Here is a 12,127-nt window from a genome sequence, read left to right as displayed (position 1 = left end):
CAAGTTCAAGGATAGCCTCAGCAACTTAGCGAGGCCCTGTCTCAAAATAAATAAATAAATAAATAAAATAAAATGTGCTGGGGATCTAATTTACTAGTGAAGTACCCCTGGGTTTGATCCCCAGTACCAATAAAACACATGTTATCTCAAAAATGTACTTTTTTCCCTATTGAATTAGCAAAGATTAAAAAGATTAACAAAACTTGGTGTGAGCAAGGGTTTTGAAAATAGGATTCTCATGGGCATTGAAGGGGACAGTTTTTACAGATAACAGCTTAGCTATATTTATCAATATTTAAAATGTATATAATCTTTGACCTGGCAGTTATACCTCTAAGAAGATAAGTGAATAAGTATACTATAATCAATATACCACTATTAACAAGAAAGAAAAACAAGTAACAATCTAAATGGTTATGAAAGGAGTAGCTAGATAAAGTATGATGCCTCTAAATAATAGAAAACTAGGCAGGCAGGGCTGGGTTGTAGCTCAATGGTAGAGCACTTGCCTGGCATGTGTGAAGAACAGGGTTTGATTCTCAACACTGCATATATAAAGATCTATTGACAACTAAAAAATAATTAAAAAAAAAAAAAAAACTAGGCAGCCAGTAAAATGATCACCCATGATTATGCACATCAGGTTCAACTCACAAATAGAGATATATATAGAACACTATAAAAATGACCACATAGCTTCATATATAGAGAGAGACTGCTGTGTATTTAAAATCTTATATATACTTTCATATCCATCAATAAGTTTCCAAAAGTGAGTTAATTGTGGCCATTTCTTTGTGCAGGAGTTGAGGGTTTACTTTTGTCATTATGTTGTTTTATATGGGTAAAAATTTTTCTAATTATTATAATAAAAAATCACAACAAACTTTTAAGAGAAAGAAGTGCCTCTATATCACCAAAATTACTTCAAATCTTTTCATCTTCCTATTTAAGAGGAAAGAATTCATTGAATGTTGCAAGTAAATGTAATACAGAATCTCCTTCTCAGAACCACATTTTAAAATGACAAAATAATAGAAATTAAAATATTAGAGTCATAGAGATAGGGAAAGACAAACATCATTATTCAAACAGCCCACATTATTGGCATTCACCTTACTACCCAGAGGTTGTATGAACTCAAACACTCCTAAAACAATATCCCTTTTACACATTAAGGAAGCAGACTAAAATAATAATAATAATAATAATAATAATAATAATAATAATAATAATAATAATAATAAAAAAATAATTTTTAAAATGTAAAATCATAAAACACCACAGTAAAAATATTTAATTATTTTCCTGTCTTACATTCTTTCATAGCACCTTTATTAAGAACCTGAAAAAAAGTTTGGAGAAGTTAAATAGATTTTAAATGTATACATTTAATCTGATGTTTATTTCCTTTAGATTTTTGTTTTCCTGGAACTAGAGAAAACAGTTCAAAAGTACATGGGAAAATAAGCAAGAAAGAATTCCCAGGAATATGAAAAGCAAAAAGGGGAAACTAGTTTTAAAAGATATTAAAACTTTTATAAAATCAATAATGTGATACTGGTATATGAAGAAAAAGACTAATAGAATACAAACCCCAGAGACACCCCAATACCTCCAAAATTTAACAACACCATAAGAGATTCAAAGAAGGGCTCTAAAAGCAACAGGTGAAAATAACAGGCACACAGAAAAAGATAAAGTTGAACCTATGCATCATTCTGAACACCAGAATAAATCCTAATTTGAACATTTAAATGTAAATGTGATACCATAAAAGTACTAAAAGAAACCATGGGCAAATTCTAAAAATCTTGGAGGCCTTTAAGTGACTTAAACTCCAGATACCTGGGCTGGGGCTTTAGCTCAGTGGTACAGTGCTTGCCTAGCACTTGTGAGGCATTGGGTTTGATCCTCAGCACCACATAGAAATAAAGAAATATTTTTAAAAAATATCAAGATACCATAATGATTAATATAAACTGTAAAATTTTAAAAAAATGTAAGACTTTTGTATATCAAAATATGTGAAGGTAAATAAAAATAAGTGAAAATCTGGGGAAAACTAGAATTGATATCACACAGGGCTAATCTCTCCAATTTACAAATTTCTAGAAATTGATAATGGGAAAAAAGCAACCCAAAACAGAAATGTGAAAAAAAAATTAACAGAGAGTTCACAAGAAAAAAAATACAATTCGTTTTTAAGCATAATATGCAGAGCCTTATTAAAAATGATAGAAATCCACATTAAATTACTCTATATTGATAATTCTCATCTATCAAACTGTTAACAAATTCAAGGGTTGTACACAGTACATTGGAAAGGCCCCAGAAAAAATAGGAACTCTCTCATACACTGAGATCTGCCCTCTCGTATCTGTGGTATTCAGACTGAATTCAACAATCATAGGTGAAAATATTTTTTAAAAATATTGTCATACTGAACACATACCAACTTTTTTGTTGTCACTAGTCCCTAAACAATACAGTGTAACAACTATTTATATGGCATTTATATTGTATTAGTCTTCTAAGAAATCTAAAGATGATTTAAAAGTATGTGGAGAAAGTGCATAGGTTATATGCAAATGCTATGCTTTTTATATAAAAGACTTAAGCATCCTTGTATTTCAGCATCCACAAAGGGGTCCTCAAATCAATCCTCTATGAATAATGAGGAGCAACTGTACTTGTGGGAGTTTAAAATGGTGCAACACCTAAGAAAGGAAGCATTTAACTAAATTATAAATGCAATGCCCACTGGCACGGTGATCCCACTTCTAGGAATGTATCCCACAGATGTACTTGCACATGTATAAAATGATATGTATACAAGCTGGTTCACCATAGTATGGTCTGTGATAAACCTAGAAACAACCCAAACACTACGGGGGGGGGGGGGCTGGATAAGTAAACAAGGCACTTAATAGACACTGTTTAAACACAGCTGTTTTTTTAAGTGTTTTCTATAATCAAATATTATATTCATTCTAAATAAATACTAATAGGATAACATCTAAAGAGCATATAAAGAAAAAACAATAGGATAGAATTACTTAAATAGTATACCACATTTTATATAAAAAGAATATAGTACACTGGCATTTCTCCTACTATAAAAGGAAACAATTGACATCTATGGGAAATAAATTAAAGGTAGTTATCTAAAAAAGAGGGGTGAAGGGGGGGGGCAAAGCAGTTGGAAATCACATTTTCCGAAGCACGCCTGTGTCATTTTAACTTTTGAACCATAAGAACATGTTATCTACATTAAAAGAATTTTTAAACATTAAAAAGAATATTACAGAAAGAAGAGAAAGAGACACCCATAGATAAGATTTAAAACTAAGGTTTAAAGAGATTTTTTGCTCTGAAATTAGATGCTGAAAAGCAATCTTGGTGTGGTCATTACAAAAAAAAAAAATGCTTTTTCCCCCTTCAATCAAGTTAAAGAATATGAAAATCTGTTTTTAAAAAGCTATTTAAATGAGTAAGAAATTTGGAAAGGGGAGAAAAATGTACAATGAGGACACTCTAATATAATGGTTCTCCAAGTATGGTCCCTGTACCAGCAACATCAGCAGCATGTGATAACTTGTTAAAATTAAAATTCTCAGGCTCCCACCCAGACTACTGAATCAGAAACTTTGTACTAGTCCAGCAATCCTGGTAATACCCTCAAGTCTGAGAGTCACATATCTTGTCTGGTTCTTCCCACAGGTTCAGATACGCCACCAGTCTGCATTTCAAACAAGCTCCAGGACATAGGACCACACTTGGATAAGCAAAGCTGAAGTCCTCCTGGGGGAAAAAGGTATGTAACCTTCATATGGTTGAGTTTCCCATGAAACCTGTCCTCAGTATCAGATGGAAAAAGTCCTTATACAGGCTTCCTAGCCAAGAGATATCATGGAGCTAGTTTCCTACATAAACTGTACACAGAAAATAAATGTTTTCAAATACATTCTTATAAAAACAATAACAACTATGAATCATTGAAATTCAACTTAAGGATGTCTCACTTGAAAAAACTTATAAGTGGACCTACAAACTTTCAGAAATTGGGCTAAGAAACAAAAATAATCCATATTCCATAAATTCTGCCTGTGTTGTGTGAACAACTTAACCTCAAATGCATTAACTGCCCACCATGTGCTTTCATGGAAAAGCACCAAGAAGTTTGTTTCCCTCAAACCCTTTTCAAAAAATTGTCCTCATGTTGATGAACACTGGTCTTCCATTTGTTTTACACAAGGAGAAAGATCTACAGGAATCTTCTGAATAAAACATTGTAGCTTAGCAGAGCGCATCACACACATCCAGAAGGCGGGCAGCTTTGGAGCAGCGGCGCCACAGCAGCCGCGAGATTCGGACCGAGCTTGAGCCCTCCCTGAGCCCCAGAGCTGCCCCAGACAACCACCCTGGCTCCCCGATGGGGCTCGTCCATCTGTCCCCAGCCCTGCCGCCCAGCCCCAGGACCCGCGCCTTGAGCGCCCCCCCCCCACTTTCCTCTTCCTGGCACTGCCTGCCACCAACCCGCTGGCCACCACGTTGGTGGAGCTGGAGGAGGCCCTGCAGCTCCTGGGCGCCAAGGGGGCCATGGGGAGGGCAGCGAGGTGTGTGTGGGGGGGCAGCGACAAGGGCCGTGGTGGTGTTACCGCTGTTGACCGGTGACGAGTCCTTGCTTCCCCAATGTTGAAGAATAACACCAAAGAAGCACGCCGAGGCAAGGTCAGAGTAGAAATTAGAAGTTTATTAAAGGACATCAGAAAAGACTTCTCCCGGAGGAAGAAGGGGACCCAAGAGGTGGAATCCGTGGAAGGGATGTTGTCTCCCCTTTTTATAGTTCTTTCAGTGATGGAATGTAGGTGGGAAGGCCCGAGGGGTGGGACACAGGTGGGCCAAAGAAGTAATCTGGTCAGGAAGGACTTCTGAGTCAGCACCTTTTTGCTGGGGGCTGTTCATTAACATTTCTTTGAGGTGGACTTTGGCCTAGGGCCTTTTCGGACTTCATTAACATTCCATGAGTTGTCCTGTGTTTTCCCTGAGTCATTCTCCGCACGGCCTCCATTTTAGATTTCACTCGATATTAGACCCAATTTATCTAACTACACTGACTACCTAACTTTAAATCTGGCTTCAGTGGCCCCAAGCATAAAAGCAGCGGCAAGAAGAACCAGCCGGTCAAGTACAGCCAGCTAGTGGTGGAGACGTGCGCAGGCTGAGCAAGCAGAAGCTTGTCGCTGGTGGGCATCTATGCAGAGGCCAGGAAGGTGGAGGGGTTCAACCAGCAGAACAGCTGCACCTACCTCAAGTACTTGGTGCACGCTGGTGCAGAGTGACTTGCTACTGCAGGTCAAGGGCACAGGCGCCACCGGCTCCTTCAAGCTCAATTGCCAAAAGCTGACGGCCAGCTAACAGTGCACAAACCCAAGAAGCAGGCAGCACCCCTGGCCCACCAAGGGTGCCACAGCCAACAAGCACGCACCCCGGAAGGCCGCTGCCACAGAGGACAAGGGCAGCAGCAGCAGCAGCAGCAGCAAGGCCAAGAAGGTAGCGGCTGGGAGCAAGAAGTTGAAGAAGGCAGACAAGCCCAGTGTCCCCAAGGTGCCCAAGGGCTGCAAGTGAGCGCCCAGGCCCCACACGAGACAACGTGGAGGGGGACCTTCCCTGCTGGGCCACGACCTCCCCTCCCCTCCCCCACGCGCCTCTCTGACCTCACCTCCCCCATGCGCAGCTCTGGCCTCCCCTCCCCCAAGCGCTGCAGGGAGATTTTTGAAACAGCCCGGGTGATGCCCTGATTGGCTCTGGCCCTTAGCGATGGCCGTCGCCATGGTTATCGCCCCACCCGGCAGCCAATGGGCAGGGCCCTGGTTGGCTAGCTGGATTCAGCCTCCAGGCCTGGCCCCCTCCCTCTTGCCACCTCTGGGCTCGCAACAATTGCTCAGGGTGCAGGGTACGGCAGAGCTCCCCTCCCCACCCAAGCCACAATAAAACATTCTTGACCTTTGCAAAAAAAAAAAAAAAAAAAAAAAAAGATTCTAGTTTAGACAGAAAGATTTAGAAGTGAAATGTGGTGGCACATGCCTGTAATATCAGCAGCTCTGGAGGCTGAGACAAGACTCTCTCAAATTCAAAGCCAGCCTCAGGGATGGTGAGGCACTAAGCAACTCAGTGAGACCCTGTCTCTAAATAAAATATAAAATAGGGCTGGGGATGTGGCTCTGTGGCTGAGTGCTCCTGATTTCAATCCCTGGTACTCACCCCCCTCCAAAAAAAAAGAAGGATATAGAAATCTGTAACTTTTTTTACAAGTCACCTTTGAATAGTTTTGGATGCTAAAAATTAACCAATGTGCTGACATATTTATATATTTCCTATTTCATTCTCTCTGAGATGCCATCACCTTTAAGACATTTAGAACATACTTATTCTATGTTCAACTCAAAAGAAAAATTTCCATGTGGTTACAACATGCCAATTTTAAGATTCCATCCATCTCAGATGTGCATCTTAAAAAATCAATGAAATGCCTTAATTATAAACCACAGAATTGTATGGTAAATTATTTGTTTTTCTTCCAATTAACTCTTATGTCTCTCAAATGTAAAACTCCAAAAAGGCATGCATGTTTTGTACATTTGATGACATTTCCTCCATGCTTAGAAACTGGAACATTTTCAATATCTTTGTAACTCGTTATTTATTTAGTTTACATAGGAATATGTGAATATGAAAAAAAAAGTAATGATTTTTAACAGTGTTTTTAACAGTACTGACCTCTTTTACTCTGGGAAATTTTACTTGCTCAAAATAAAAAAAAGTAATTATTTTCAATTTGGCTGGCTTCTCAGGTCAAAGAGACTCAATACATCTCTACACAATTGAAAATATATTCTCTTCTGAGAAGTCTTTACTTACATGTTTCCACAGCACCTTTCAATACTAATAAGCAACAAACACTTTACAAGATTTTTAAAAAGTCAAAATAAACATCCTTTTTAAAGTTAAACAAGTTGAAGAAATTTTTGTTACATTGTAGCTAGCTTGAGCTAAACGCTATTTTAATTTTTCTCTATCATAACTAGCAGTGTTTCAAATGAAAAGATAATTTGTAATGAGTCATACCATGAGATCTGGTGTATGTACATCTATCTGCATTTTCCAAATTTGCTAATATGAACACCAGTAAGTAGAAAGGGTTATTTTAAAAGTGATTACAGCTGGGCATGGAGCTGCTTTTTTGTTAATCCCAAGAATTTGGGAGGCTGAAGCAGGAAGATCCCAAGTTTCAGACTGCCATTTCAAGAAGGGGAGAAAGGGCTGGAACTCAGTGGTAGAGTGGCTCTGGGTTCAACCCCTAGTAAGTAACCCACCCCGCCAAAGTGATGACATGAATGTATATTCTACTCAACTCAGAACTACTATCATACACACGGCTGTCACTTCCCAACTCTGTTCTCACATCAAACTGCTAAAATGATATTAGTGTTTAGATGTCAACATTTCTAATGTGAATTCCCATTAAACACAGACAAACATAACCTTGCCTTCCAAGATTCTAGAATAATTGACAAAGGTGTCACTAAACAAGATCATAGCCTTTTTTATATGTCAGACACATCAGAAAAAATAATTTTCCCAGAAAGAAGTTGTTTGTCATCACTTTCTTGTTAAAATAAAGTAGGTAATGGATATGTTCTCAATAGTATTCTCAAAGAGGCAGAACAGTCCTTAAGGAAAATTTTTAGTTATCAAATATATTGAGGGACACCAATTTAGTGTTTGGGTGCCAGGATCTAGGCTTCACACAATGCTTGGGTGGGATGGATCTGTATCATCAAGATTCATCTGGTCACAAGAATTTTGATCTTAAAATGGTTTAATCAAGCCCACTTTAAATGACAATTATTTTAAGACACAATATTTAAAAGTTTTTATAGGAAACTCTACCCCTTGCCTCTAATTATGTAAGACAAAGTAAGGGGTGCTTCAGGAGAATAAGGAAACTTTATGAAAATTAGTGCTCATTTTTTCACACTACACATTAACTCAACATAAATTTAAAATTATAGTGAGTAAACATAGACTAGTATATATGCTAACAGTATGAGATGGCACATAAATATCACCCCAATGAATCTAAAAATTACAATCTTGCTAATATTTTACTTGCTATTACTGGCAACTGAAGGGATCCATGGAAGGGTCATAGTACAACCTGTGGGTAGACTGAGGCAGCCTGTAATTGACCTTGGCATGTCATCCCTAGTTCAATCTAGCCTCTACTTTTTATTAGTTTAAATAAGGTTGTCCCAACACTAAGTGTCCCAACACTAGTTTCCATCTTCATCTCCCTCTTGGATTTTCTTGTTTGAACTAGATCCTAGTACTTTTTCTTTCTTTCTTTTTTTAACCAACTCAAACGTCTTCACTAGCAGCAGGTGCAAGCACTTGAACGCATGCTGTCTTTCACTACAGCTGAAGTTTCTGGTTATAAGTGAGACTGCAATGCATGTCATATATTGTCCTCCCTTTATTTCTCTTCTACATGTAAGTGAAAGTATCACACCCACTTTCACTTATGTGTGTAGGCAGGTTCTGTTGTGTACAAACCTCACTGCTCAGTAGCAAAGTGGGCTTGATAAACATTCAACACCAAGGAGAGGAACCTTGGTTCTGTGGTTGACAACCAACTGTTCCAGACTGGAATCCCATGCTTCAAGGTTTATCTAAACGTTCCTTTGCCTGAGGCAAGGCTTGGGCTCCAGTATTTCACTTTCCTTGGGCGAGTGACACCACCTCTGGAGTACAAAGATCACTCTAAGCCCACCTCTGCTCTCTCACACAGGGCCAAATGATAGTTTAGGGGTGGAAGTGAAACAAAAGTGACCACAACACTCGGAGTGACCAAGAAATCTTTATTGCAGCAGTGCAAAAGAGGAGGAGAGAGAAAGAGAGAGTGAAGAAAGAGAGAGCAATGGAGAGTGAAGCAAGAGATTGAGAAAGAGAGAACAAGAGATGGGGGCACCAGCAGGAGGGAGTTTTTAAAGCCAAATTCTAATGGGGTCTCTGGGTCTGCAAGCTGCCTTGTTGGTGGACAATGATTGGATTACACAGTAGTTGCTAAGGGTATCCTCTTCTGCCTTCAGGCAGATGGGGAAGGGGTCAGATGTGGGTTTCTGTTGCACCAGATGGGTTGGGGTTGAGTGTTCAGACTTGATGTAAACAGGTAATAAAGAACGAGGGGGGGCATGTGTTATCCTGCAGCTAACATCCGTTCAGCCTTCCCTACATACAACTGGGTTCAGCCTGTCCTGAACCTAACATTCCTCCCATTTGTTTTTCTAAGTGACATGGGGAAATCATAAAATCCTCTGGCTACATCCTGCTTAATGGTGGGCAGCATAGGACCTAGGGGGGAAAGTGGAGGAATGTTCAGGGACAGGTCTGGGAACACCAAGCAGCCAGAAATAACACCCAGTGGCTATAAACAGTTATTTTGGCAGGGGTAAAGTCCATAAAAGTTCCTTGAAACCACAAGTGATCGATGGCATCAGATCAGTCCTGGGCAGAGGAGATCCTTGGTATCAGCCATTGGTCCTGTCGTAGGGACTCTAGGAAGTATCAGAGGTAGCTTTGTTGAATCCAGTAATGTTAAGGGTGACAGCCCAACTTCAGCCAGTGGAAGGGCAATTGACCCATAAACTGAGAGTGGGTGGTGTAATCCTCGTGCCATGTCACTTGGATGTTAAAGCACCATCTGTGGTTGGGATAGAAACTTGAAAGAAATTTAATGATTAGTAAAAGAAGAACAGGATTGGTGAGAAATTTTGAGTTTAGTGGGCGTGGTGGAAGTCCAGGACTGGATATTTGGAACAGGTGCCTTTTTCAGGTGGGAGACATGGTACCAAGGAGAATGTCTTAAAGCTTGGTCACCATTGGGGTAGTAAATATGACTGTATGGGGTCCCATCCAGCAAGGTTGCAACAACTGAGAATGTAGTTCCTGAAGTAAGACTGAGTTGAAGAGGGTCTAATTCAGTTTGTGGTTGTGCTGGGACTGAGGTAATGAATGTTGCAGGAAGGCACTGGTCTGCTTGTTTCCTGAGAAGTGGGGGCTGGACCTTTGTCTGACTGGGAGGAGGTGGGAAGTCTTAACATGGGAATGGTCTGCTTGATGAGGATTGAGGTGACAGTGTCAGCAGTTTCCCTGGATGTAGGGAAATCTTCTATCCAACCTGAGAATGTATCAACCAAAGTAAGTAGGTAGTGAAGCTTTTTGTGCCTAGGCATGTGAGTGAAGTTGATCTGCCAGTGTTCATCTGACTGGTGGCTCCTCATCTGATGTGTGGGGAGTTTAGGTGTGATGCTTCATGGTGGGGATGCTGTAGAGCAGACAGACCAAGTAGAGTGGACCTGCCAGAGAACAGATCTCATTTCTAGGAAGTGAAAGAGAGGTTGTAATATCTGGAAAAGAGGTTATGAAGGGTGTTAGTTGGGAAAGAGTCTCTAGAGCTAGTGTTATGCTCGAATTCAGGACCCCCAAAAGACCACCAGAGACCCAAGATCAATGTAAGCAGCAAAGAGGCATTTATTATGAGCTAGCTTGGTCCTCTGTGCACACACAGCAACTGGTGATGCTGAGAGGCCCCGAGCCCAGGATTTGCAGCAGTTTTATACATTCTTTGGAGAAGGCAGAGACCCCCACATACATCATAGCATCTCTTAGCAAATCATCAGACTCCACAGGAAAATCAAATAACAACTTTAAAACATGATTAGCACATTCACTGGTGGGAACAAGTTGGGTAGAAGTGATTGGTTACAAATATTCATTTGAACTGATTGGTTTAAGCCAAGAGGGGTTTTCATGCTGAATTACATGGTTTCCCAACATGTAATTACTGGGAGGGTCATCTGGCATCCCAAGTATTTCCCTGTCTCATGCTGATTGGTGGCTGCTAGGGGGTTACTATGGGTTTCCACCTAGCCTGACTGAGTCAGGGACACCTGGTGCAGCAGGTATCTCCTGTTATTTGTAGATAAACCACTTAGCAGGTTGGGAATGTGCTTAGGAGTGCTCTGTGGGTCTTTCCAAGGACAATGGTCATGTCCTTTACTTGGACAGGCTTTGCTCTGAGGTATAGGCTGGTTTTTCACTAGAAGAGTTGGTCATGAGTCGTAGGTCTCTATCTTGAGCATCAGGGGCTGGTATTCTTAAAGAAGTAGTTGATTGCCCGGCTGGTTGGTGAATTTGTGTATCTGATCTTGCAGGAACTTCTGTAGGCAATTTAACATACAGAGTTCTATTAGGAGAAACATAAAGAGGACTAATAGGGGTCCTGTGAGGGGGAGGATCCAAGGCCACACTTGACTGAACACCACCCCTGGAGTTCTGTTGGCCTAGTTGCTGTCTCCTCTTTTCTAGCTGTTCCTGTCCTTCATTACTCCCAGGAATTACTGTGTTTTAGCTTAACTGTTTTTGGTAGGTGTTTAAGATGAAGCTGGTCAAAATTGACTTTGTTTCTATCATTAAGAGTCAGCTGAGTTCCCATAGGGATCACTTGTGGGAGAACTTGAAAGCAGCCTCTTAGTTCTGCTAGTACTATCTGCACAATGATGGGTCCAGATCTTGCTTGACCATGTGGCTTTCCTTGGAAGAATCAGGGGCATCTCCTGTCTCAAATGACCCTCCTATTCAAGGCAAGTTCACTGATTGGGTTTTCATTCTCCAGTGGTCTCATTAATCTCCCTGATCAGGAGGTTATGTGGTCCAGAGTTGCAAAGCTCTTTAGAGAATTTCCCTGTTCCCTAGATTCAGACTGACTCAGAGGGCAAGAGTCAAATATTGGTTTTCTTGGCCTTTTTAATTTAACTTTAATTCTTGATCTTAAAGATCCAGAAAAGTCAGTTTCACCTTAAATTAAGAGTACTGGCTTTTAGCTGAAGTCAGGGCTACTTTGGAGTCATTCTGATATATAGTAAGATGGTAGGCAGAACATTATCTCAGGGAAGGCAAGGCTCTTTATAAATCTTAGGTAAAGTGTTCTAGTATTGAAGTTGATCTTTGTTTCTTAAATATCATTTTATAAAGTTTACATATATTGTTGCTTGATGTTACA

The sequence above is a fragment of the Marmota flaviventris genome, chromosome 11 (assembly GCF_047511675.1).
Source record: "Marmota flaviventris isolate mMarFla1 chromosome 11, mMarFla1.hap1, whole genome shotgun sequence".
Lineage (NCBI taxonomy): Eukaryota > Metazoa > Chordata > Mammalia > Rodentia > Sciuridae > Marmota > Marmota flaviventris.
This window is presented reverse-complemented; position numbering follows the sequence as displayed.